Source organism: Uranotaenia lowii, chromosome 2 (genome assembly GCF_029784155.1).
Source record: "Uranotaenia lowii strain MFRU-FL chromosome 2, ASM2978415v1, whole genome shotgun sequence".
NCBI lineage: Eukaryota > Metazoa > Arthropoda > Insecta > Diptera > Culicidae > Uranotaenia > Uranotaenia lowii.
The window spans coordinates 217,815,885-217,843,863 of NC_073692.1; the positions used below are offsets into that span (position 1 = coordinate 217,815,885).

Consider the following 27,979-nt stretch of genomic DNA (forward strand, 5'->3'; position numbering starts at 1 on the left):
AAATTGCACTTTTGGCGATTCGTTTTTCTCGATTTTCTTAAAAACTGTTTAATATATTGTAGATTTATTGAAAGCATTTGAAAGCTCACAGGAAAACACACAAAAAAGTGTCAAAAAGGCAAAATCGATAAAATGGATATGCGTCACTTCGTCATATCACGGCAGAAATGGAGTCGTCCATATTACCTGTTCACTATTCTATAATAATGAAAAATTGGCAGACAGCAGTTTGTAGGGAAGAGCAATCGATTACTGTTTTCCAGAGGTGTAAATAGATCTCTATACGCTACATGCAGTGCCGATTCTAACAGCCCGACGTCAGCCACGAAAGAAACATCTTGCATAGTTGCAAAATGATTCTTTCTCCCCAGCGAACAGAACGTTGAACGTGTCTGCAAGTAAAAGTCAGCAGTGCGATAAAATCCTTTCGCTGCACGTTCCGAAAAATTCAAACGATTCTTCGAAGTTAGGATCACTTGCAAGTCCCTTGAGCCGAACACAAAGAATCATTTCCGAAAATAAAATCACTTGAGCCGAACAGAAAGAATCATTTCCGAAGAATGCGAAATGTCCTCGGAAAACAACACACAAGACGGCATCCATTAATTATGTAACACTCAAAATTGACTATTTTGACCCCCTCCCCACCGTATGTCACAAATCGCAACGCTGCGACGCACCCTCCTCTGGAAATTACGTAACGCTGAAAAATACCCCCCTTCCCCTCCTTCACTATTTTCTAATTTTAATGTTTGAAGGTTGAAAAAAAATTTAACTTAATATTTTTTAATGTTCTTCAAAATACATACAAAAAAATAAATTAAGTTAATATCTGTCAAGACTCAAGACTGCTTCATAATACTCAATAATAGCTTCGTTCAATCGTAAGTAGAAATTGGTTTCTACTGGTTTCTGTCAACTTTTAGTTGTTCAATGAGCCAATGTTTTGGTCGAAACTAGTCAGGTCGTTGTTCAATGAAGCAAGTTGAAACTAGTCAAAACCGATAAAGCTCAGCAGCAGGATTCGTTTCGATCTGGTAGAAATCGACCGAAGTCGATTGGAAAAAGACAGGTGATCAACTGTCGATTAATTTATACTTGTTTCGACCTATTTCGACCAGACTTTATCAAACAGACTTAATGATAACTTTCTGTAAATATTTTCTTCTTGATTGTCTTATTATGAGTTGCTCTGTGCTTGTTAGCTGATGATCTTTATAAACCTTATTTTGCTCAAGGAGTACAAATTGTTAGGCAAAATATACTTCAATTAGTAATATTCGTCGGAATTAACAAACCTTGCATTTTTTAAATCGCTAAAGTGGAATTGAGTTCTTGGGGGTTCTCGGTGGTTTTCCAAAGGTTATTTCATGAATATTCAATAACGATCTTAAGAAATCTCTTTCAGAATCTTTATAAGAGGAAAAATACAAAACTGATAAAATCATGTTAAAAAAGAACATAAACACATATGAGATATCAATGAAACTTGAAGTTTCCTCGAGCAGATTCCTTTTTTTTTAACTCTAAGCCTACAACTTTCGAAGATCTTCATCTCGCATCTTACAAATGCTGAAACCACCAACCCACAGAAAGTGTACTATGTATGCCGTGACCGGGATTCGATCTCATGCCTACTGGATTAGAAGACTTGAAGGCCATACACTACGCTACGGGCTACGGCTTTGAAGCTGTTCAAGCTTACAAATTTAACATATATGGTTTGCTCATAATTCCGCTGAAAAAATTACATGGCATCAAAATCTGCGAATAAAATTAAAATTTTCGAAGAAAAATATCGTTACGTAACCCCCTCCTCTATGTCACAATTCGTAACGCTCAAACTTACGCGCTCCCCTCCTAGGAGCGTTACGTAATAAATGGAGGCCCTCTCAAGATTAGTCTCATTTGGTTCAAAATTTTCAAGTCAGAATTTGTTTTTTTCTGAATTAATTGAAAAATGTAGGGGAATAGTGCGTAAAAACAGCTATAGCTCCATTTTCGCAAGAATGCCGTGGTTAAAATAGCCTCAGGAAAAAACACAAAATATAAGTTTCATTTGGTTTAAATCATCAAGTCCGAACATGCTTTTCTGCAATATATAAAAGACTAAGGGGAATTAAGAATAAACAGCTAAAATAGCCTTCATTCGATTCCTCGAAAAAAAATCACACTAATTTCGCCTCTAAATTTTCTAGTTCGAATGAGCCATTTTTGAACAGTAAATGTTGGAAAATTGAGGGAAAAACGTCCATTACTCACACAGCCTGCATTTAATTCCTCAAAAAAAAAATCATACTAAATAGTTCTATTCTTGCTCAAATTTGTCTAGTCCAAACTCCGAATCAGTGTTTTTTTTCTGGATTGTTTACAAAATATAGGCTAACTAGGGGTTAAAAAGGCACTATATCTCTGTTCCACAGCGCGGTGATCCCATAGAGCCCATGGACAAAAATCGTAAAAAGTTGAAATTCGATGAAATATTTATTCCAATGTTCAGTTATTGATAGTTCGCAAAAAATATATGTTTTGAATTTTTTGACTCAATTTTGATTTTTTAACCCTTGAAATCCATGTCTCATAAATCCAAACTTTTGAAGATTTACAATCTTCCTATAAAAAAAAACGCTGTTTTAGTCCAATATTGCTTTTATGAACGTGTATGTTTGCTAATGATAATGTTACACATAGAAATTAACTGAATCCAACAATTTCCTTTTCATGGGTACATGGAATTCAACGGAATTTGACCAATCTTAGCTCAAAATATTTCAAAATTCAAATCGCAAAGCTTCATATTAATTTTCAATGAGATTTAAAATTCACAACCATATCAAGATTTTTTTAGTAAAGATTACTTTCAAAATATAATACTGTTTAATTGAAGCAGAAAAATTGATTTCGGTGGTGTAAAAGCGACCCTCCGTAAATTACTAATATCTCTGAGAGCGCAAAAAAAAAAACACAATTAAGCATTCAGTGCTCAGGATAAAATTCTCTGAAAAAAAAGTTACTGACGTTTGTGACGCAAATTTGTTATGACTAACTTAAGTTGAGCATCTTTTATCGATGAAACGATGAATAAACCGGGAGCTGTAAAGTCCAGAAACGATTTTGCTCGCTCAAAAAATACTACAGAGCACTGCAGGAGTTTAAATCTTAAACTTGTAGAAAAAAGAATTTGAATTTACTGCAATACTTGTCAACGGTACAGTAAAATTTTCAAAAAAAAGTTTTTGTCCTTAGAAAAGCAATTTTTGTTTCATGCATCAACTTTCAGTACATCCAGTGAGTATAGGAAGCGAAATTATACCAAAAGCAAGGGCATTCAACGCCTTCAAATAAGTCATAATCAGCTCTTAAATTTTTCGCACCTCAGAAAAACAGAATTCTGTTGCTTTGTGTTATAGAAGCATTTTAATTCACTCAAGATAGTGACTTCTTAAGCCCTCCCCAGTGAAATTTCCAAGTCGTTAATGAAAAATTACCTTTTCATGGGGACAAAAGTTAGTCTACCCCAAAAGGCTCCAATCTGACCACAGTGTTTGCAGAATACTGCTTTGTGTCAGGAATTAAGTATTGAAGTGATAATCAATTCTCAGAATCAGCTCTGTGTAAAAATTAGCACTCTAGTTTCACTGAACTTAAAATACATCTTTTCGCATGAAAGGAAGCTCCGGTGTACTTTTTGTGAACTATTATTTTTACCAACTAGAAATTCTCTATAAACTCTCAATTCCTGATGCAGTATACAAATTTGAAATTATTGACTTAAAATTGTTGCACTCGGCCATTTCATAAATCTATCGTAATTAACGAGATTCACAACTGCCAACTAGGTCCAATTATTGACAGTGACTAATTGCTGGCAGTGTATTATCATGAGTGGAACAATAAGGTCAATTTTATTTTATTCGTCGTATGGCGGAAAACAAAATTCGATTCTTTTCACGCACCAACGCTGATTTTGCATCGTTGTTATAAAAGCCTAGGTAAATTTGGCGTTCGGTTTAAATATAAATACATTTTTGCAAAGGTAGCAACGAGAATAACAAAAAAAACGTCCACAATGAGTTCCCTAGGCCTGATTATTGTGACCACTCGAATGGATGACGGTGGAAATAATGATAATAGTCGAAATCCGGTGCAAATCTAGCGAAGAACAAGTGGAAGTGAACGTTTTTTTTTTGTGGATCGAATTAGGTGTCTTTAGACATCGAAGACTTGAACAAGAAAATAGTTTGTTTTTTGATTTTTTTTCTTACTCTTTTGATTATATCCTCTCATGAAAAATTAACTCCTGAAACGAGAAATGTTATACTTTTATTTTGAGAAAAATACCATTTTCCAAGCACCATGAATCAATTTGGATTTCCACATGCTTTTGTGAGTAGCATTTTTCGGAGCCGATTATGCGGTGGGAAAAATATTTGTATGCACAAATTGGCTGAATTGCATTTTCTCGTCGCATAATTTTTGTTCTGGGAAGAATTTTTCCGAAATAAAACTCAAAACAAAAATCCCCATCGGGTTGGAGAAGGCAAAAGGATACTCTGACAGGGGAGCTCATTTTTAATGACACATTATTATTTAATCAGCGTTTGTATTTATGGTGGTTTTTCATAAGCTTCGTCGTGTTTCCTATAGGTAAGTACGCCTTTGTTTCCTGCTATTTTGCAATTCGCACGAGAGCGTGAAAAAACGCAAAAAAAATATCCAATCAATCGATATAGGGCTTGTGACTTTTTGTGGTTTTTGAATGGAAGAAAAAAAGGAATCGCCATAAAAACGTGGAAAACCGACACCGTAAATATGTCCAATTTGATTAACACTTGTCCCGACCAAAATGAGCGCGTTCAACGTTAATTTGATGGAAAACGATTTCTGTTTAGCACCCCATTGGAAATAAATAGCAATTAACGCCACCCCAACTCGACGTGGTGCGTTCGAAAAGGCAGGCAGAACATGACTCAGCTCATGGTTTTGGGTGGACTATTCGAAATTTATATTCAGCCCATTTTCCACGCAAAAATATTCGAATAAAACATTGCCCGGCTGCGACCATTCATTACGGGCCAACAGCAGCTTCATTAAGCAACGACATTCATTAACTATCAATTACATGAAATAAAACTGCGCCTAATTAGCTGAAACAGTTAAGTGCGTAAACTTGAATCGAAAAAAAAATCAACATTTGCAGGGAGAAAAAGCTATCTTACCAATTACACTGATTTTCTAAATTATTATGAAGAACTTATTAGGCTGTCACCAAAATTCATAAAAAATTATTGAATTGTGGTTCCGTTGATGCATCAAAAATGGAAATTTTGTATTTTGAAAGTATATTTTTAAAATTGTTCGAGGAAGACGGTCAAAAAAACGCCCAAAACTGCGCAAATGTCTTTAATGACTTGAAACTTTTCTTAGTTGTTATTTCAGTAATTTCAGCAGTAAAACCTCATGCATACAAATGAAACTCTATGTCCATAAAAGTTGAAAGATTGAACTTTCTAATGTTTATATTTTTGTTTTGGTATGTTTACAACTTTTAGAGATATTGAACAAAAAAACAACCTCCTAAAAATTACCATTAAACTTCAAAATAGTGACTTAACACCTTCAATGAAGTTGTGTAGTTTTACAATTGCCAAAACTCTCTCATACAAAGTTTGTCTCAAAACTAGCATCGAAATAAGTTATACGAATTATTCGTTTTTTGAGGTTAGTTTTTGAAAAAAATATCATTTAAAGAGAGAGACAATAAATCAAAAGTGGGGATTGTGTGTATTATAACTGCGTTCATTTAGAGTTTTCAGAGTCAAGGAAGGATAATAAGTATTTATTTATAAATGCTGTTTTATTGTGAAAAAATAAGGGCTTTGATGATATACAGTGAGGGGCAAAATAAAGTGTCCAAATTATTTTTTTACCATTTGTTTTGTTTTTCTGGTTAAAATTCACCGAAAACACATCGTAATTATTTTTAAAATATTGTTTATTATGTTCTTTTCATTTTTTGTTAATGTTGCGCTGGTAAAAAAGAAAGTTTTTCTGATAGAAAAAAAAACAATTAAAATTTAAAAAAAAAAAAAAAATGGCAAAATAAAGTGTCCAACTCAAAAATCAATATAATTTCGATAAGTTTCCATCGCGAGGCCCCTCGAATTTGTTTGTTTTGTGTATTTTGACGTTTCATAAACAACTGGCTTGGCTCTGGAGTATTCGAACAGGTGTCTACATTCGAATAAGTTGTAAAATATGGAGAACGCATAAATTTCTGGTTCCATTCCGTTGTCCATCCGGAAACTGGTTGTTCGTGATGTGAATAACGGTCAAACGCACCGGGAAGTGGCCAAGCACTACGAAATCAGCAAGACAGCGGTATCAAAAATCATGAAGAAGAAGAAAACGTTCGGATCGGAGATGGATCGCCCAGGAAGAGGACTGAAACCCAAGACAGATGCCAGAACGGACAAGAAAATCATTCTTGAAGTGAAGAAAAACGCAATAATAAAGATCCGGCAGATACAGGAAGAGCTCCAATTTTCGGTATTGCGTTGTACTGTCCGTCGCCGCATCCATGCAAAGGAGTACCATAGAAAGATCGCAGTGAGAAGGCCTTTCATAAGCCAGGTGAACAAGGCTAAGCGGCTCAAATTCGTCAAGGAACACGTCGGTATACGGCTCGAGTACTGGAAAACATTGTTGTGGGCCGACCAGGGGCGGTCCTAGAGTTGGCTCTTGGGGGGGGTGATTTTCCAATTTTCAAAAATCAGTCATTATAAAGGAACGTTAATATCTAGTGAAAAAACGATCATTTAAGTGATCGAAAGGAGGGGGAGGGGTTGCGGGGGGGGGGGGGGGTCGTGAATTGTCAGTTGCAAATGAGTCTACAATATAAGCTACACAATGCTCCCCCTTCCCCCATTAATTTCACTGAACAACATGTATTTAAAAAAGGATGAAACAAGAGATGAATAAAGAAAACTTTATCAAAGTTTATCTTTATACTCATTTCAATATCCTTCTACACAACTCACACTTCCTTTTTTAAAACAACCAGCGAATCTATAATATCCTCTGCGAAAAAAAATTTTGATATTTTTTTATTTGTAGGTATATCTGGTATTTTAGTATTATTTTAGTATTATTATTTTCAAATTTGGAAACACGATATATAAAATCAACACTTTAAATATATATTAAGTAGAAAATACGATTATTAAAATCAGTTTCTGAATATGAAGCTAATTTAATTTCAATTGCTCTTGAATTTAAAGTTATCTTTAAAAATTTTCAATTTTAATCGTACTACAACAAATAAATTTAAAAAAAAGTGATTAGTCTTTTTTATAGTTGATGTACCTGCACATAATTCTAGTTTTTTTTAAATAATTTTGAAATATAAAAAAAAATGAAATGAAGGGTTAGTTCTGAAAATTAATACTTTTCTTTAGTGAAGAGTCTCAATAATTTACAATTAAAACAGCCAAGCTTTCAGATTCAGCACCTTAAGCTAAATTTTAACATAAAATTTCAGTTTTATTGTGTAGATGAGCTGAAAGCAGTATCGGTGACACAATTGCTGTAGATCTTGAAATCCAGGAGTGTTGGTTAAAAGTCATTAAAAGATCTTCTGACTGTTTAGCATGATAGATTGCCTTATTGCCGAAATAATAGTGACATGAACAACAAAAAATATGTAAAATCTTTTATCCTCTAATCATTATCCTTTATTCATTCAACGATACAAATTAGAAGGAAAAAGGCCAAAAAGTGACAAATTTCCGCAAAAAAAAAAAACAATGCAGATTTCGTCTAGATAATCTTCGTATTTTACAAAATGGGGAAACATAATACTTCTATAACTTTTTCTCATGGTAAATTACTCACAGTCTTCATGAAAATTGATCATTAAGCTAAAACCTTTTTTTAAATCTTTTTGATTTTTTACACTTTTGCTTAAAAGTGCACAAATTTTTTCAATGAACCTTGTATTTTCAAAATTAATACCGGAAACAAAAACTGATTAAAAATACAAATTTGTATTTAGTGCTCCTAAATAAGTCGAAATCAGTTTTCAAATTCTTTGCACCTCGGAAAATGTGAATTTTGTTTTCTTGTGTTATAGTTTTGAATGCAGATTTTGGGTTTTCTGGAGGTGAATTTTAATCTCTATCGCCAACACAAATTCCTTCATATTATAACAGCTTTAATAAATACTTTTTTGTTCCTTTTTGGCTCTAAAACTCAAAGGGAACGCAAAAGGCATAACAAGTTATCTCTTTTTTCGATTTATTGTTGCTGAAATCTCTTGAGAAATTTTTTTTTTAATTTAAACTCTTACTATGAATATTTCATATTCGATTTTTTTTTTCGGTGCTACTTGTATTTTTTTTTTCATGGTCACCCATAATATAAATGTTTGATGTGATGCATTCCAAACAGAATTAAATAAAATCAGATATGAAATTTAAATATTTTGTTAAATATGTTATTATTTTAAGTTTATAATTCATATTTGAATGGTGGGAAATTAAGAACGAAAAAAACTCGCGAAAGAGAATCTTCACTGTGATTCAGAACCTGTCATATTTTGAAATAAGTCATGAATTCCTTGTAAACGCAAGTGAAAAAAGCTCTACTTTAGATTTTTCAATGAGGTCAGCATTAGACATCTGATATGGCTTTATAAAGTCTACAAATTCTCAATGAACCAGCTGTAAACAATAGAAAAAAAATAGAATTTTAAATTCAAATTTATATTAAACTAGCTGACCCGTTGTGCTTTGCTACACCTTCCGGAAATAAATGTAATTTATACAAAATTATTCAAATTTACATTTTAGAGAGCATTTTTTTAAATCAAACCTCATCATACTTCAGAACCAACAACTTTGAAATGAGAGCTGCAGCTGCAGTTCTGAATTGCAAATCAAAGATGGTATATATTATTTACTGAAACTTGATCTCTAAACTCATTTTTCAAGAACTGAAATTTGTACTCTGTACCCAAAAAAACGTTTTTAAATATGGTCCCTTCTTTGAAAAGCTCTTTATCTTAAATTTACATGGGAGCTCCCCCATCTTTTCCAATTTTGTCCCCCACTGCTTGAAGAAGGTAGGAAAATTTAACCGGCTCGAGTTTACATAAATTAAAAATTGAAAGAAAAAGATTCGAATATTGGAATTTATTGCAAATTGTACTTTATGGAGATAGAATTTTTAAAACCGATGAATAGCGTGAATCGAGACAGTTTTTTGAGTATATTCATAATATTCTGTATTATGAGCACTTCCAGCTCCTGATAAGCTTTAGATGGGGTATTTTTTGGAGTTGAAAAAATAAGCTATAGAAATTTGAAAAAAAACGATGAAAAGGATTTTTGATAACCATTTTCAAACAGCTTTTTCACCATCCTCGCCTACGAAGCAGTTTGAATATCTATCGTTTTTGCGCCAAAATTATGTTAAAAAAATGTTTCGCCATATTCCAAACTCGTGGACTTGAGACATTATAGCTTGAAGTTTTCCCAAACAACACTTATCATGGTAATAAAAAATATATTAAATTTGTTATGTTTCAAATACAGTGCGAATTTCTGTTTTTTTTTTAATAAATTTACTACGGCAAAAAATATAAATAATTAAAAAAATATCAGTTTCATCACTAAATAAGTTCTCAGCGTTTTTTTTATTTTCTTTTTTAAAGTCAAATATTTAAAAATGTTGAAAAAATCAAATTCCTAAGTTTACATTTGTCCTCCCGTATATTGGGGCAAGTGTCAATGCAAAGCTTACTTACAGATGCGTCAGAGTAATGGCTTTGTATTCGTATTCCTGTTTTTTGTTCTATCAAGTTTCACAGATATATCTGCAGTATTCCTGCAGTATTAATTTATGTTTTACTCCACTTTTAACGAATGCCGTTCAAAGGGAATGACAAAGGTCATTTACAAAGACATTAAAGAATTTTCAATATCAGCTTCAGTGTCAACATTCAGAATACTCCTTCTGGTCTTCCCAACATATTGAATCATTTTGAAGATGAATTTCTTCAAAGTTCAACGTTTGCCCATGCCCCACCGTGTAAGTTGACAGGAGGGAATATTGTTTTTAACACTTTAAGGGTATACTAAAAATTTCTCATAAAAACTTTGCGTCCAGTTAAACATCAGTTCTAAAGTCTCGCTTTTCAAAAACGAAGCGAATCAAAAGTCTCTTTTATGCAGCCATGTAACACAAAATCACATTTCATGTTAAGTACGTACTTGAATTGGTATGTAATAAAAAAAAGTACGATGGTTTGTTCAGAATTATTTAAAAATAAAAGCTCCCAGTTTCATTTTTAAACTCGTTTCAGTTGTGTTTTCGGCCCGAAGTAACAATTTCTAGAAGAAAACATAATTTTCATTTTTTTACAGAAAAAGTTGAACGTTTGAACATGTTCTAATGTTCCTTGAATGAAAAGTCGAATGCTACCTACATTAACACGAACTAAATATGAAAGTATTTTTGCGAAACTTTCAATTGGTTATGATTCGATTGATAAAATACCAATCCGTGTCACATCTAGGCGTCATTAAATTCCACGTGCAATTAAGCAAGAAAAAAACACATCTAGGTTGCATATCGCTGGCATATCGCCCCCACGTGCATAAGAAACATATGTAGGTACTTGGTTGAGAAACAGGCGCCTGATTGTTAAATTTTCCAGCGATCAATAAACAGTATGCTTTAGACTTGCGACGACGTTTGCTTGACCATAGAGACGAAAAACAAACCCCTCAAATAAAAGACAATCTCTAAAAATGGATGCCATGACTTTTCAAATTCAGATTTTGGCCAAAAAAATGTATATGTTTTATTCGATAGACAAAATGTCAATCTGGGTCTCATCTAGGCGTCATTTATAACCATGTGCTGTACAAATGAGCTAGGAATCAAGTAGAAAAAAAACACATCAAGGCTTCATATCGCCACCCCTTGCATAGAAAATATGCTTGGTTGAGAAATACGCGCCAAAATATTCCCACTGATCAGTATGCTATGCCTGGGTTACTATCCTTTTGCGACGTTGGCTCGACGCCTCGACCTTGGAGACGAAAAACAAACCGCCCAAATGAAGAAAAAATCTCGAGAAAATGGATGTCATGACTTTTATTTGTTCCAAAAAACTACAAACTTTGTATGGAAGCCCCCCCTCCCTTAAGTCGGATGGAGTTTTGACTATTACAGAAACCATCCCCGGCCTCAAAAACCCTCAGATGCCAATTTTGACGATGATCGGTTCAGTAGTTTTCGAGTCTATAGGGAACAGACAGACAGACAAACATTCATTTTTATATATATAGATAGATTTCAGATATGTTATTAGCTCTTTATTCTTAAAGTAAAGTTTTATTAGAATGATTTTTCTTGATTCTAAGTTGATAATTTTCCATCGATTAAAAAAATATTTTGAAATAAAAAAAAAATTATGGGAAGCTTTTCGTTGCTCAAAACTTCATCAAAAATGGATTTAATGCGGCATCAACACTTGTTGTTTATAACGATTGAATTTGTTTAGTGAAATATTGGTGACTAAAGGACAAAAAGAAAGATTAGAAAGTTAGACGGTCAATTGAATTCATACGTTTCTTAAACGCCTACTGGAAAACTGATCACTCCGATGGATAATTTGCCTAAAATTTAAATTTCTTACAATAAAGGCAATTTAACATTTGAAAGCCAAAGGTTTTTTTACTTCTTAGAACGACCAAGATCTGCTAATCCATTAAACATGGTAGAAATTTATAAAAATAAAGAAAATTGAAAATCCCATGATTCCGTACGTTTATAGTTTCATGATTTTTTTTATTGTTTGCTTCTAAATCTGAGCAAATAACAAAGAAACTGTATATTGAGGGCAATAAATATATGACGACAGTAGAACAAATATTTCAAGTATTTCAGTGTTATAACATATTCACCCCCTAAGTGACAAGAATTAAGAAGCTCTGAATTTGAAGCAAATATAAAATTTATTACGATTTTCTCGTGTTAATTTAGGCATATGGGGTAAATTATTGACAAATTTAAATAAAGTTGTCCTTACACTTCATTAATAGCAAATTCGAAATCAACACTCAAAAACACACTTTTGTTGAGTTATTTATCAACAAAAGTTATTGGGTATAATTTAGTCCAGTGAATCGCAAGTTACAGCTGCTTGAGTTTGGTGGACCGACTTTTTTCAATATTAAGCCTTTTGAGATAAATTAATTTTTTTTGTTGACTAAACATCCCACGGAGTGGAAAATTTTTAAAATTTAAAAGCACACCTACTAGGAAAAATTCCAACTTTTTATAGAAATTCGAGCTTTTGTGGGTATTTTATAACGGTTTTTAGCCGCTTGGGGGGGGTGATCACCCCGATCACCCCCCCCATAGGACCGCGCATGGGGCCGACGAATCCAAATTCGAGCTATTCAACCGGAAGAAGCGGGATCATATGTGGCGCAAGTCGGGCGAGGAGCTCCAAGATCGCCATATCCAAGGAACAGTCAAGCACGGAGGAGGTAACGTGATGGTGTGGGGGTGCTTTTCTTGGGGTGGGGTGGGCAATTTGGTAAAAATTGACGGAATCATGACAGCTGAGTCATATTCCAATATCCTGCGGGAAAACCTCGAGGTATCCCTCATCAAGACGAGTCTCGAAGAGCGCTTCGTTTTACAGCAGAATAACGATCCGAAGCATACGGCCAATCTGATGAAGTCATTTTCCCGTTCCTGCCGCATAAAACCCCTTGAATGGCCCCCACAAAGTCCTGATCTGAACCCCATCGAAAATCTGTGGGCCATCCTCGATGCTCTGATTGATAAGAATGGTGTGACAAATAAAAAATACTTATTTTAATGCCATGGAGCATGCGTGGGAGGAACTCGACCCACAACGCTAGCACAACCTTGTTGAAAGTATACCGAAGCACTTGCAGGAGGTGTTGAAGGCTGAAGGAGGCCATACCCATTATTATATCGTCCTTGTTTGTCTTCAGTTTGAATCAATTTGAAGCTGTACCGATCTGGACACTTTATTTTGCCCCTGTTTTTTTTGGAATATTAACTGTTTTTTTTTATCAGAAAAACTTTTTTTTTAACCAGCGCAACATGAACAAAAATTGAAAAGAACATAATAAACAATATTTAAAAAATGATTACGATGTGTTTTCGTTGAATTTTAACAAGAAAAATAAAAGAAATAGAAAAAAAAATAATTTGGACAATTTATTTTGCCCCTCACTATACACTTGAATTATCTCCAGATCTCGATATACAAATTCATAAATAAAACAAGGCCACTACTAACATTTTTTTTCCAAAGTGCAAGGAATTTTAATAGTTTGGGTGCGCAGAATCCTAATTGGTGATAATTTTTTTTCTTTTAAGTTCTGGTTATCGGTATAACTTTTGAAAATAAGTGGAAAATTCAATGAAAACGTTTAGCACTTTTTATGCAAAAGTGTAAATATTTCAAATAATTAGAAAAAAAATGGAATTTTCAAGAAATTTTTAAGAAAAAGTAATATTGAATATTAGTTAAAGTATAAGTTTAACTATATAGTATAAACGCTTTGCATTCTTCAATAAAATTAATAAATTACTTGAAATCCTCAGTATCAAACACTTCACTACACAAAACTTTTATTTAGTGATGTTAGAAATAGTCATAGTCCATAGTTTTGTCTAAACAATTTTCTTAAAAATGTAGGATTTATTAAACGTTTTATCTCAAGAAGATCTCGTCAAAACTTGTGTTATTTTTCAGAGAATGATTAATATATTGAAAATCTTTTTTTTCATGTACGTTGGTTAGTTCATCAGATATAAATGACTGATATCACTCAAAACTGATTAATTATGAAATTCCTTAAAGCCATATCACCAAAACTAGTGATGATAGACAAAATATGACAAAAAATCGAGTTCACGAGGAAAAAATCTTCCAAAATCAGTTTTTGGAACATAGACACCAAAAATGTGCCTTGTGAATTAAAACGATCCCGTTATCAGTGGAATATTTTCTCGGCAATCGCTCAAGTTGATCATTTGGAATTTATTTTTGTTATTTTGGACCAACACGGCTGGATTTCAAGAACCACACCAATAAAATCTCTGAAACTGCTTCAAACTCATCCACATAACCCATAATTGATTATATCAATCAAGTTATTAGGAATCTTCATTAAGAATAGTTTTCAATATCGGAAATTAAATCTTCATTTCAAGATTTTTTTATGCTAAAAATCTATGTTAATCATTTTGAACTTATCAGTAGGTACATAAAAAAAAGATTTTAATTTTTTTTTCATAAATCATTTGTTTCAAATTTGTTACTATACCAAACATATAGTATGATAGCTTGAAGTCTGATTTTGATAATCTTCCCAAGCAACCAAAAGTCACATTTTCACTTGAATGAAGGCATTGAAAGTTACATATTGACTGACAAAGAGAATCAACTGCCCAATTCCCTTTAGCGAACTTTATGTACTCATTAATGAACTTGAAAGTTGCAATAGTGATCAATATGTACGTTGTCTGTGACTTGTTTTGCCCAATTCCCATGAGTGATCAATATGTAAACATTAACGAACTTTCAAGATGCAAAAGTGATTTATAAGTACGTTATACGGAACTTAAGTCATATAAAGGGCACAAAACTGCTCAAAACGGAATTTGGTAAGTCACATAGAGGGCACAAAAGTGCTCAATACGGAATTTGGTAAGTCTCAAAAAGTGCATTGATGTGCTTTCAAAATCAAATCACCACTTAGAGTTTTAGTTTCACTTAGAACAACATCAAGGCGTGGTCTTGTTGTAGCGAAGTCAATTCTCACCACGAAGGTCGGGGTTAGATCTCTAAGCCGGGCAAGTTTTTTTTTTCAATAAGTAATTTTGTAATTGAGTGTTCATGCTGATGTGATATATGTAGGAAATGTAGGACAGAAGCAATTCAGCAATTTGTCGAGTTTGGAATCCGTCGCGTTGCAACATGGCGGCACCATGTACTGAACATAGTAAATAATCAAGAGAAACTGATATGAACCGAAGCCAAGGGTACAGTTGAGATAGAGAGAGATTTTTTGCTCATTTTGCGATTTTTTGGAAGCTGAATTAAAAGGCCGCTGGAAGCCTTTCAAAGGAAGACTTGTTTTGAAACTTGAAAGTATAAACAAGAACTTAAATTTTGAACTGCATAGAACGTACTAATGAGGCTGAGTAAGCGTTTTTGTACCTATTTTATGGGACTTTAGGTTGCTTGGGTTATTTAACAAATCAATTTATAAAGGGCGAACACGAAATTATTGCGACACATTCAACAGGGCATAACTTTTTTACCATTGAATAAAAACGAACCAAATTTTGCACACTTACTTATTGATGTGAATTGTTTACATGCTGTCAAACTCGAAGTGTACCAACGCGAGGCGAGAGAACAAATTCTTTTCAAATACCTGGAATTTTCTGACACGTCGCACCGGCAGTTGGGAAAAATGTTGAACATTCACCATTCAACCGTCTCCGGGGTGTTGAAACGGTTCCAGGAGCGGTTGACGTTGGACCACGGCAAAGGAACTGGAAGAAAACCGGGACCGGAGAACAACCGTTTCCATACCTCTGTAAACATCCTTTCCTCAACACAAACTTGCTGGTACGATCGGCGCATTTCAGGAAATTCCATGATCGCGACCTTAACTGCAATGTTTCAGGTATCATCTGGACCCGGAGCTTTTTCCAGCTGAAGGAATTTTGCGATGTCGCGCAGTTCTTCCAGCGATATCAACTCCATCTCAATCGTCGTACGGCGCGAGGGGCCAGCTGCTGACATTATGCTGAATGAACAGCTTCGTTGGGGCACATTTCAGGTGGTGCGCCACCACTTGATAATCCCATGAGCGGCCTGCACTCGTCTCTCTTCGTTTGAGTTCGTTCTCTCTGCATATTGCGTCAAGTGAGGTAGCAGCTGGCACGTAAATTCGCTATTTCCTCAGTCCGGCAATACACTGGTAGATGTGGGCTTCACATCTAAACGTGCTAGTCACAAGCACGTTTATTGTATTTATAAAGTATTTCGTCTCTCGACATAACTTGATGAACATAAATCCTAAACTTCACTCGGTCGATGGCAACCGTTATTCAATTTCTCGGACATCCCACATTCGCCAGATCACGCTCCACTTGATCTCACCACCTCGCTCGTTTCTACCGGATTCGTAGCGAACACCTGTTTTGCAGGACAGTCGTCCGGCATTCTCGCAACATGTCCCGCCCAGCGTATCCGGCCAGCCTTCACCACCTTCTGGATACTGGGTTCATCTTAGAGTTGCGCGAGCTCATGGTTCATCCTTCGCCTCCACACTCCGTTCTCCTGTTCGCCGCCATAGATGGTTCTTAACACTCGTCGCTCGAATACTCCGAGTGTACGCAGGTCCTCCTCGAGCAATATCCATGTTTCGTGCCCGTAGAGAACAACCGGTCTAATGAGCGTCATATACAGATTACACTTCGTGCGAGGGCTAAGTCTTCTCGACAGCAGTTGCTTGTGGAGTCCATAGTAGGCACGACTTCCGCTGAGAATTCATCGCCTGATCATTGTCTGCGGTCACCACTGAGCGGAGATAGACAAGGTCAAGCTCGTCAGAAAAAAACCTTCTAGCGCCACGTTGAACATCATGCAGGATAGACCATCGCCTTATCGAAGCCCCCTGCGCGATTCGAAAAATTTGCAAATCATTTTAAAAATTAAGAACTCTAATCCAGTTCCAGAATTCTAAAATTTCGAGTTACGTTTCCTAACAACCTATAGCATCCGTTCCCTAAAGGTTTTCGATGTGTGGCCCGCCATTATGTTTTGAAACGTTCCGGGCAGTAAATATGAAGGGGTACCCAGTCGTTGTGTATTTCAACCCACAGGAACACTTGCAAATATTTCTCCATACGTTTGTTGGACAAACATTTGCCCGGTGCCATTCATCTAACATTCCCATTCGAAAACACATTTATATATTTATAACTATACAACAACGGGCGTATACCTAGTATGCAGGAATCTGACGTCCAAGTTCCATTTCGTCTACCTATACGGTTTGATTGTATTTATTCAAAAAGTTCACACATCGGCCAACGAACGAGAAAAAAAAACCATCCGGATTGGCTCTGTTCGGTCTCATTTGCATATGCATTCATATTTTAGCAGGCTCAAAAATCAACATTCGAAAGTTTTCCCCCACAAACAATCACACGGCATTAGGTGCCAGCCGAGGTTCCTTTTATTGTTTTTTTTTCTTCCGTTTATTTTATGAACAATTCATTTATGTAGTTTTTGTATTTTCTTGCTTTTTTCTATGCAATTAAATTTTTCGTAAAATAGAAATGATCCAAACAATCTGGCTTTTAAGGGAAACGATTGTTCCCTCTGGTGTTTTGAATGTGATAAAATAAATGTCTCCTGTTACAAATCGACAAACTGCTGCTAGTAGATTAAACTACAATATTTCTGAGTAAACGAACGCGATCAGAATAAATTGTCGCCGGGGTGATAAATCTATTATAATATCAATAATCATTTATTTCGATTTATCAGCTATCGGGCTCGTGGGTGGGATGAAGCAATTGTACAATTTGGTTACACAGTTGCCAAGTGCGAAAAATCCTACATCTCTCGTACAAGTGCAAGTGTTACTATGTAAATGATAGAATGAAAAAGAGGGACAAAATCCTGTGTTCCATACCTCCTCTTAGCAGATCAGCTTGTTTTTTTCTCTCCATCCAGTCAGGGCACGGTACTAATCCGGATTATGAAGGGACACCTACCACCAGTCAGTGGAATTGTTGTGATAAGATAGAATTTTCCCCATTGATGTGACGGTTTGGGTGTCACGGTTATATTGTGGTAGAATTACGTTTTATTGAGTATCTATTTTTAATCACGATTAATTTTTTCGAGTAAACGAACTAAAATAGAACAATTTATCAAATTTATTCCACTCACTGAATCAAAGAGAATATGAAACATATTGAAGTTATTATTCTGGAAACTTTAGTAACATTTAGGCTTAAGAAAAAATAATAATATGTTTAAATGGATTATTTTTCATGAAATTCTTACACACAATCACAACAATAGATGAAATCATCAACAAAAATTAAACAAAATTTAAAAGTTTTGCACAAATCGAGACCAGATGTGCGTTTGAGATGGCTTCGCTTTGCTGTATTTTCGCAATTTCTGATACGAAAGTTATTAATGAATAAAAAAAGGTGTCAACGATGAAATAGTCACACTATAAAATTGCTCTACATTTTTAACCGTTGGGTAGAATTTAATGAAAATTTGGGTGGATTTAGTTCATGGTGCATTGTTCACATCCTGCAAGTTTTAAAGTCCAGTGATCAAAACTCGCGGTAATGAAGTCGAAACAGCAGCTCGTGCGTGATAAAATCTTGCGCATTCATCACGAGACCAAGGATCTCTCGCATCGTTCCATCGCTAAAACGTTGGGAATTGCGAATTCCACGGTGTCGCGAATGATTAGGCGTTTCGAGAACGATTGACCACCGATCGGAAGCCCAGAAGTGAAGAAAAAAGTATTCCGTACAACACCAAAAATCACAACCGCGTAGTTGGGGCCTTCAACCGAAACTCGAACGCCTCCGTTTGGGATGTGGCTAAGAAGCTGCACCTATGCCGAAGTTTTGTCCAGAAGGCCAAATCCAAAACTGGGCTTCGAACGTTCAAGGTTCAAAAGGCCCCGGTTCAAAGCGCGACGAGAAGCTGAACAAGTCCGTCAAAACCCGTACCAGCAAGTTGTACCTCAATATGCTGATGAAAGTTGAATGCTGCATCATGGATGACGAAACATATGTGAAGGCCGACTTCAGACAGATCCCCGGCAATCTGTTTTTCACGGCCAAGGATAAGTTCAGCGTTCCGGAGCCTATCCGTACTCAGAAGATGTTCAAATTTGCGAATAAATTCTTCTTTGGCAAGCCATCTGCACGTGCGGGAAGCGGAGTACACCTTTTGTGACCCAAGACACAATGAACGGACACGTGTACATGAAAGAGTGCTTCCAGAAGCGACTGCTTCCTCTCCTGAAGGCCCACAACGTCCCAACAATCTTCTGGCCGGATTTGGCCTCATGCCACTACTCCAAGGACGTGCTGAAGTCCAAGGTGCGAACATTTGCGTATGGACTGTAAATGAAATACGATTAAAATGGTTGTGGTGGATATAGATGGGGAAATATAATTAAAGAAAGTGTGTGTTCGGATTCTTTGTACACTAATAAATAAAAAAATTAATAATAAAAATTTAAAAAAAAAGTTAATAATAATAATGTTCTGGCATCACGGAAATTACGTCAATGAACTGGGGTATTAATGAACCCATTCATCAGATACAGCACGAAACATGGAATTGTGCTAATGCGATTCGTGTAGTTCTAATAGTGTGTGAGTGCAAAAAGGTGACTCGACCAAATGCGAAAAAATAACGGTCATTCTTTAGGCATCTTTTGCGAAGAACAGTTTGTAGTGCGCGAAAGAAAATCGTAATAATTTCTCGGTCACCACAATGGTAAAATGAAATTAACTAGTTATTTTCCAATCCCTGAAAATTTGATGGCAATCTGATGAAAACTTAAATTTTGCGAATCAATTTTGTGTGTGGCAATTTCATCGTGGACACCGTGGACATCATGAAGTTCAGTATACTGAAGTTCAGTATTCTGGCTTCAAATAGCCATGTTGTCTGCGTAAAGGGTGTCCACGATAAAATTGCCACACACAAAATTGATTCGCAAATTTCAAGTTTTCATCCGATTGCCATCAAATTTTCAGGGATTGAAAAATAACTAGTAAACTTCATTTTACCATTTTAATCGTATTTTATTTACAGTCCATACGCAAATGCCCGCACCTTGGCCTTAACCCCTGCCATTCGAAATCCATTCACATTTTCTTATACTGTCCCGACTTTGTGAAATGACTGAAGTGGATGAAAGAATAAAACAAAAATATTCACAATCATCATGGAGTTAGCCTAGGGTTACCATATCCCGTGACACCAAAAAGAGTACATTGAGATAATTTACCCGACGAAAAAACGTCTATATATTATCGAGCTATGGATGGTATGCAAAATGATGTACAGTAGAACCCCGCTTACCCGAGGTAGTCGGGGGAGGGACTACCTCGGATAAGTGAAACCTCGGATTAAACGAAATACAATGACAAACCTTTTTGCTCTGGTATGGCATATCATCCAGGTGCATCACATCACGGTTCTTACATGGATTTTATTTTTCTTTTTAATCGACATTTGCTGCAAGTTCAGATTTAAAACTTAACAATGTATTGCGATGATAAAACACATTTTTACACGGATTTTGGATAAAAATTGTGGCTCGGATGAGCGGAGTTCTGCTGTACATATTTCGTGCTCTCTGAGATGGCACCGAGATATTCCATTTTAATCAACTATGTACTGTTAATGTCTTGGATGTTATGTGACTTACATGACAATTATGAACTTTCTTTTAAAATATTTTTGTACTTTACCTAGATTTTGTGCATATTAATTACTGTTTGCATACTCATTGTTTATAGCGGCTAAAAATGCATGTTTATGAACAAAAAAGTTAGATAAAATAATTTGTTGTAAGTTGTATTCCTTTCGTTTTTTTTGTATAAGATGTGGAACAACTTTATCAAATGGAAGGAATTCATTAATTTTTCTTATCAAATGTCTTTCAACAAAAAAAAAGAGTACCGTCAACTGGGGCAACATGCAAAAATTTTCAACTTCAATAGCTTCTAAAAAACTTATGTTCACTGTTAATCGTATCCTTTATGCATCAAAAGTTTTAAGGATGCTGGGACATCAAATTGGCGTAGTTAAAAAAATTATTGGTTTCTTCAGTTATTTTTAATTTTCTAAAAACATGTGATTTTCACCCTTCTTAGAAAATGGGGTAACTTGCAACAAACTTTGTTTTTAATGAAGAATCTTATGAACACGTATGAAAATTCATAATTTTTAATATATTTGCGATGTCTTAAAGACCATTACGCATGACAACACCAATTGCAGTAGTTTTTGGGTCTGTAAAAACAAATTTTCACATTTTTTCTGAAATTAAGGATGCTGCATACATTTAGGGGTTAAATAATACTACGAAAAATTCTAAAAGCTGAAATCATAAAAATAAATGTTTGGATGAATGAAATTTAAATGTTTACAAACGCGTGATTCAAAACATTCATATTCCAACACTTGGAAACGAGATTTACAAGGTATTTCTTTGATTTGCATTTTGTTGCATTTAACCCCAGGCACCTAACTGAATATTAAAAATATTCATTTAAAAAAATTGGGTGATTTTTCGAAAAATATTTTTAGGGAAACAATGTTGGTATAATATGAGGAAACCTGTAAAAAGTTTGTAGGTAATTTTATCAAGCCGATCCGTCATACTGGGTAAAGTTTTTTTCGGCATCAAAAAATGTTAAAATTTGTACATTTATTGCTCGATTTTTCAAATTTTACATAAAAATAAAAAACTTAAGACAACTAGCTTAAGATGCGAGAAATTATGTCATCATCATTTTGTTAAGTTAAGATAACTTTATTACAATACATTAAATTAAAAATTGATTCAATGTAGTGTTATATAAATGTTGCATCGAACCCCGCTGTTGCATGATGCCCCGTTTGACGGTACATTTGGTAAAATTTCACAAAAAGATGAGTACGCTCATTTTTCGATCGAAAAAGAGTACATGTACTCTTAAAAGAGTACGTATGGTAACCCTAAGTTAGCCTAGGCCAACCTGATATTTTTTCGCTGTCTGTCTCAATAGAAGGGGAAGAAAGCATTTTTGTCTCATTCAGGTTGTATTGTGATACATGAATTTGACTTTTTTGAGCACTGTTACTTAACTCATCTCAAGTTCTTTAAAACATTTAAAATGTATTGTATTCTCTGAGATAGCATTAAAAAAATCGAATCATAGGGGCTCTTTAAGAAAAATTGCCTCGGGTCCCACGATGCCTTAATCCGGCCTTGGTTAATATACACGACCCATGTTCTGAAAATGAATCATTTTCACTGAGCCATGCTTGACTACATTCGGAAGGGAAAAATCGTAGCAGTCAATTATTCCTTCTTCAAGCAAAGCATACAAACATGACAACGACGCTCCTATATTTCAAACATTCCTGAAAAAAACAAGCTATGGCAGGTATGGACGCAGACTATCAGCAACCGAGCGTCTCGATAGTGATTGCCTTCCTTGATGATTTTCAACCTCCTAGAATCACAACTGATATGTATCAGTTTTGAGCTATGTATGAAGGCTATTAGATGGTAGTCTACTTTTCGCTTTGCGTAGAAGGTATCAATTACTACTAGCTAACCGCAATGAAGTGTCAAGCCCGTGCGACAGGTTTCGTCAACATGCGTCCTATTTAACATTTCTTCAAATTTTCGATCGATCGATCGACAATGGTGCTGGGCTAAATGATTGTGAATCATTCAGTGAGCGACGCTCAGCATATATCAACAGGTATGTCGATCACCTCTGATTGACTACGTTACGAACAGCAAAGAGCGCACAGTGTTAGAATTTCTAAAAACATTTAAACTTAACCTTAACTACGTGGGTATCGCAGTTATCAAAGAAGACATTTTCTAGCTTGAAATGGATCCTGATTGCTTTTCTTGAGCGATTTTCGGACCATTGTAACACGACCTCTTGACCGACACATGACCTGGAACTTGTTACTTGCTAATATCTCATAAGCCCGCTCTGGGCTGGTAGTTCCACCTCCTCGTGGTCCAGGGCGGAAACGTGTCTGCAAGTCCGGCGTATTGCAGATATACGGCTAACAGAACTATCACTAAACCCACTAGAGGCCGTCGACGGGTCTGCCAAACCCGCGCGGAAGAAGTGGTGTACCCGGTACCCGGCACTTAGGTACCAGGACTCGGGTGTGAGGGTGAGGGTCCAACACGCGTTCGGGGGGTCATGGCCTTGAAATGCGGACCTGACCGGAGGGAGAGCGATCGCCAACTCGTTTTGCGTTTCGGTGGGTATAGACCCGACTCTCAAAACGAGTAGATGCGCAAAGTGGTGGCCAATGGTGGGCCGATCACTTAGGGACGTGTTTGACACGTCAGTGTCAGAGAGGCACAGTATGCCGGAGGTGTTAGGGTTCGGAACGCGTTTCGGGAATTGATGCGCCTGAACCGCGAGTGCGACCTGATGAGGGCGGTCTACAGCTCGATTTGCGCTTCGGGGATTAAATAACCGACTTGAAAATCGAGTAGTTGCGCTGAATGGTGACTTAAGTCAACACTTCTTGAGAGTTCGGAGGAGTCTGAGTCCTACACGTGGCTTAGGAGGCTTGCCTTCTGACCCGCGTGTTCGAACAGAAAAAGTGTCTTCGACAACTCGCTTTGTGTTTCTGGACTTCCTGGACTAGATCCACAAAGTTCGTAGTTGCGCTAAATGGGACCTCTTTTAACACGATGAGATGTCGGGTCCTAACTCGTCAGAAACGAGTATTGCCTTGGAGCGCATAAGCGCGAATTGACCTCCCACTATTGAAGTATAGTGTGTCAAACAGCTCGAGGTGGGAACAAAGGTCAGTGGCCCCAGGTGGACTTTATGGCGTAGGAGGTAGACCCAGAATAGCAAACAGGGGGGACGCGGTGGCTCGCCGTGCCTTGCACTGAACCTCGAAAATACCCAAACATGAGAACTTTGCCCGCCAACCCGGATGAAACTCCCTCCCTACAGGTTTGGCTATTGGTGGCTTAGCCCAAAGTTAAGCTCTTAAAGGAGAACTCATCCCCCAAACTCTGATACCTCAATAAAAAAGGAATTCAAAACAAAAATATTTACTGCAGGTACGAGAATCACACCCATACCTAGAATGGCACTGCGATTACCATCTCAGGATGCTAACCGCTCGACCACCGAGGAATTGTTAAGAAAGGCAGCTACATCATCGTATATGCGAGACTTTCTGCGTATGAAGCGGGAATAAAAATTATCCCCAAAAAAAAAAACAGTTCTTCGCTTTGAACTTACCCCCCAAACCTAAATCTGCCATGATGGAGGTAATAGAATCAGATTCGCTTATAACGAAAAAAAAAACCCAAAAAAACAGTTCTCCGCTTGAAGGACAAGTTTGGCTTATTTTCAAGCTGTGATTTTTTCACAAACTTGAGTTGTCAATATCGAACTCTGGTTTGGCGGGTGGCAGTTCTCAAGTTTGGGTATTTTCGATTTTCAGTGTGGATTACCCCTTTTGCCGACCGCTGACTCTAAATTTGAAACATGAATGTAATAGAGCGTCCTTCAAACAAAACTCCTACACTGAACCTCGAAAATACCCAAACTTGAGAACTTTCCCCACCATCCCGAATGAAACTCCCTCCCTACAGGTTTAGCTATTGACGGCTTAGTCCAAAGTTAAGCTCTTGAAAGAGAACTTATCCCTCAAAATCTGATACTGCAATAAAATAGGAACCAAAAACAAAAAAAAAAGACGATGCGGGTACGAGAATCAAACCCATCCCGGCAGTGGCGCTGCGATTACCATCAAAGGATGCTAACCGCTCGACCACCGAAGAGCTGTTGGGATTGACTGTTACAGCAACGTATATGTCAAGCTTTCTATGAAGTGGGCAGGAATCAAATTATCCCAAAAAAAAAAACAGTTCCTCGCATTAAACTGACCACCCAAACGTAGATCTGCAACGATGGAGGTAGTAGAAGCTGATTTGCTAACTTTAAAAAGTCTCCAAAAAAACAGTTCTCTCCTTGAAGGGCAAGTTTGGCATATTGACAAGCTGTGATTATTTAACCAACTTGAGTGGTCAATATTAAACTAGGAGTAGGCTGCGGCCGTGGACGACGGGTGTGATTTTTTTTCGCTGCCAATTTTAACTCCTGGAGAAAAAATCATTTTTTATTGTCATTTGTGCTGAAAATTTGTTCAGATATTGGAGATTTTCTGTCTGTTTTCAAGAACGCCCAGATCGATTACCACGACGTCAACAGCAGCCAGTAGGGTCCTCTGCATCCAATGCAATCAGTATCAGCAAAGCTGCGGGAAGTAAAATCAACGCTTTGCAACAGGTCAGTTTATTATTAGCTGAACAGAAGGGCCAGCTACAGAAGCCCTCGAATCGCTGGTCAAGCTACGGGGATTTTGGTGACACTGTGCCTCATGGTGACACTGTGCCACATGTACTCATGTAGTGTGTACTCGATGAGTTGGCCGGCCAATAGGAACTGCTGCTGCGGGATGTCTTACGGCTCGAGGATCGGGTGGCAATGGTGGTGCCGAACCTTCAATTTCGGACCTCGTTGAACTTTTAAGGGTCCCAAATGTTGCTGAGTGATTGCTGTTGCTCGCAAGGTGGGTGTTGTTGGTCATTAGCCGTTGTCTCAAACCCTTTCGCACGTTGGTCAACCCCCGGTAGGGGAACTGGGGGTATAATGCCCAGTGTGGGCAAAACGCCCCACTGCGATATCTAGCTAGATATACACTTATTTTAAGAATTCGGTACGCTATTCCCTTCTAATTAACAGTAGAAACCTTTTGTACAAAAACTAGTATCAAATATGCGATAAATCCCTGCAAAAAACCAAAAATACTTTTCAAGCCATATTGCTTGTTATTTGTGCCTTCACTTTCGTAAGGAATTACGGCATCTATCGCCAAAAAAAATTACCTGACATCTGTTACAATGATGAACATTGGTCTTGAAAATCATCACAAAACGAAAAATTTCCTTATTCAATTATTTTTTATGTTATTTTGAACGATTTTTAATAAACATGTCTAGGTGGGGCAAAACGCGCCATGTCCGTTTATCTTCAAGCATGTTTCATAGGTATTTGATTAAATTTATATGCAGTTTCATCACAACCATTTTAAAGATATTTATAAGTTGTATTGGAAAACATTACTTGAATATAAAAGAATATATTTAAAATTCCTAAATTTAATATAGATTTATTTAACTATTCACAAGAATTTCAGTATATCTGGCAGCACTGCGCGTAGCAATACATTTTTCCATCTGTGAAGTAGAATAGAAGTGTTTTTACCTGGAAAACACTTTCGGAGGCACTTGTATCAATAAACACTTATTAAACGTTGAACGGCGCGATTGGGTACACACATATGCGCATTATGCCCCTACTGAATCTGAAATCCAATTTTCTACCTTCTCTTCAAACTTCGTTAAATTTGTGGCCTTTTTTGACCTTCCAGTTATTCTAACAATCAGATTCAGACAAAAAATAAACCAAACTTCCAAACACAATCGAAAATTAAAGTTAATCTTTTCAAATGTGTTCTAAAAAAAGGCTTTCTTCTTAACGTGGGCATTATGCCCCCTCTTCCCCTAAGTACAAGAAGAGCGATTGTTGGCAACTTTCGTATTTGGCTGCAGGATTGCCCTTTTTTGCCCATTCCCGGAAAATTTTTAATGGTGTAAAGACAAGTATCCTTTTCAAATGGAAAAGAGGTAAGATGTAAAAGTGTTACTATTCTTTTTTCAAAATAGCTTAACTCTATAATGGGGTTCAGCAGGGGGTTGGACAGGACATCAAACAATCGGAAGAATGATATACAATGGATTGTGGGTTCAAGCCAGCTGGAGTATCTCGACAAATTTAGAATCATGAGTAGGTTATTTAAGAACCTTTTCAGAATTCTTTATTTGTTTTGAACAGTTGCAAGGGAGTGAGATGAGTCAAACCTGTCTCAAGCCAGTGGTAACGGACCCCTTGGTTGTGCAGCAATTATTTTTGATGAGTTAAGCATGAACAATATTTGAATATGCGATCGAGATTTCCCGTACCGCCTCGGGTCGAAAGACCTATCAGCCACTGGTGGGTTTTCATACATACATACATACATACATACATACATACATAACTTGAGTTGTCAATATTGAACTCAGGTTTGGGGGGTGGAAGTTCTCAAGTTTGGGAACTTTTGATTTTCAGTGTATGTGGAAATTTTTCAATTCAATGTAGAATAACGTCAATATCGCGAAAATATCAAACTGTTGATATCGACGACCCCTTCGGCGGATCCCTGACCCTAAATTTGAAATCTGGAGCGTGATTCGAATGAACTCGACAATTCACCCGAAACCCGCACACAGCACTGCGTTCTATCCATCGTCGCCTAGATCAGTCTTCTGGTCAGCTTGCCGGAAAAGCCGTTTTCGTCCATGATTTTCAATAGCTCGTCACGGTCTTCTAGTTCTTCACTACTTAATTTTCTAGGAATTGCAAATTTCATGCATAGAAAGCAAAATACTACCCCCTTTCATTAGAATTTCTTTAGTTATAATAAAAGGTTGCGTAAACCTTAAAAACCCCTTCCCAATAACAATTCGATAGAGAATTTCTCCCATAATACTTTTTTTATCAGTTCATAAAGTAAATAAAGACACATTGAACGGAAATAACGTATTTACCTGCTACTACAAAAAGGAAACAAATACAACAAATACTACAAAATGAAAACAAATAACTTTCCGGATAGTTCAATAGCCGCTACAGTCACTCTATAAAGGCCTAGAGGAGGGAGTTCCTGATCATATCTATAGAATGAAGTAAAAAAAAGTTTCCCACGTCGATTTTCACTAAGTACACACACCCCGTTGCATTGTATTTAAGTGATCTCTACGCGAGTTGAGGAAGTTGCTCACTTGACATTTCCCATCATAACAGCAGCTCGCTAGCGTGCACTCGTCTTCGCTCTAATCGAGATGAAATCATAGTCTGTATGATTCTCTGGAGATAGATAAGCACCGTTAGGAAATGTAACTTTGTTGGTATTCTGTTTTCCATAAGTTAACATTTGTTCGAAAAAAAAAAATTCATTTTTTACGGGTGT

The 27,979-nt window shown here is 36.4% G+C and overlaps 1 protein-coding gene across 3 annotated transcripts in view; it reads left to right on the forward strand.

Annotated features, from left to right (window-relative positions):
- LOC129745934 (uncharacterized) overlaps positions 1–27,979 on the forward strand; it is a 111,457-nt gene that overhangs the window by 35,509 nt on the left and 47,969 nt on the right. The window lies entirely within an intron of this gene.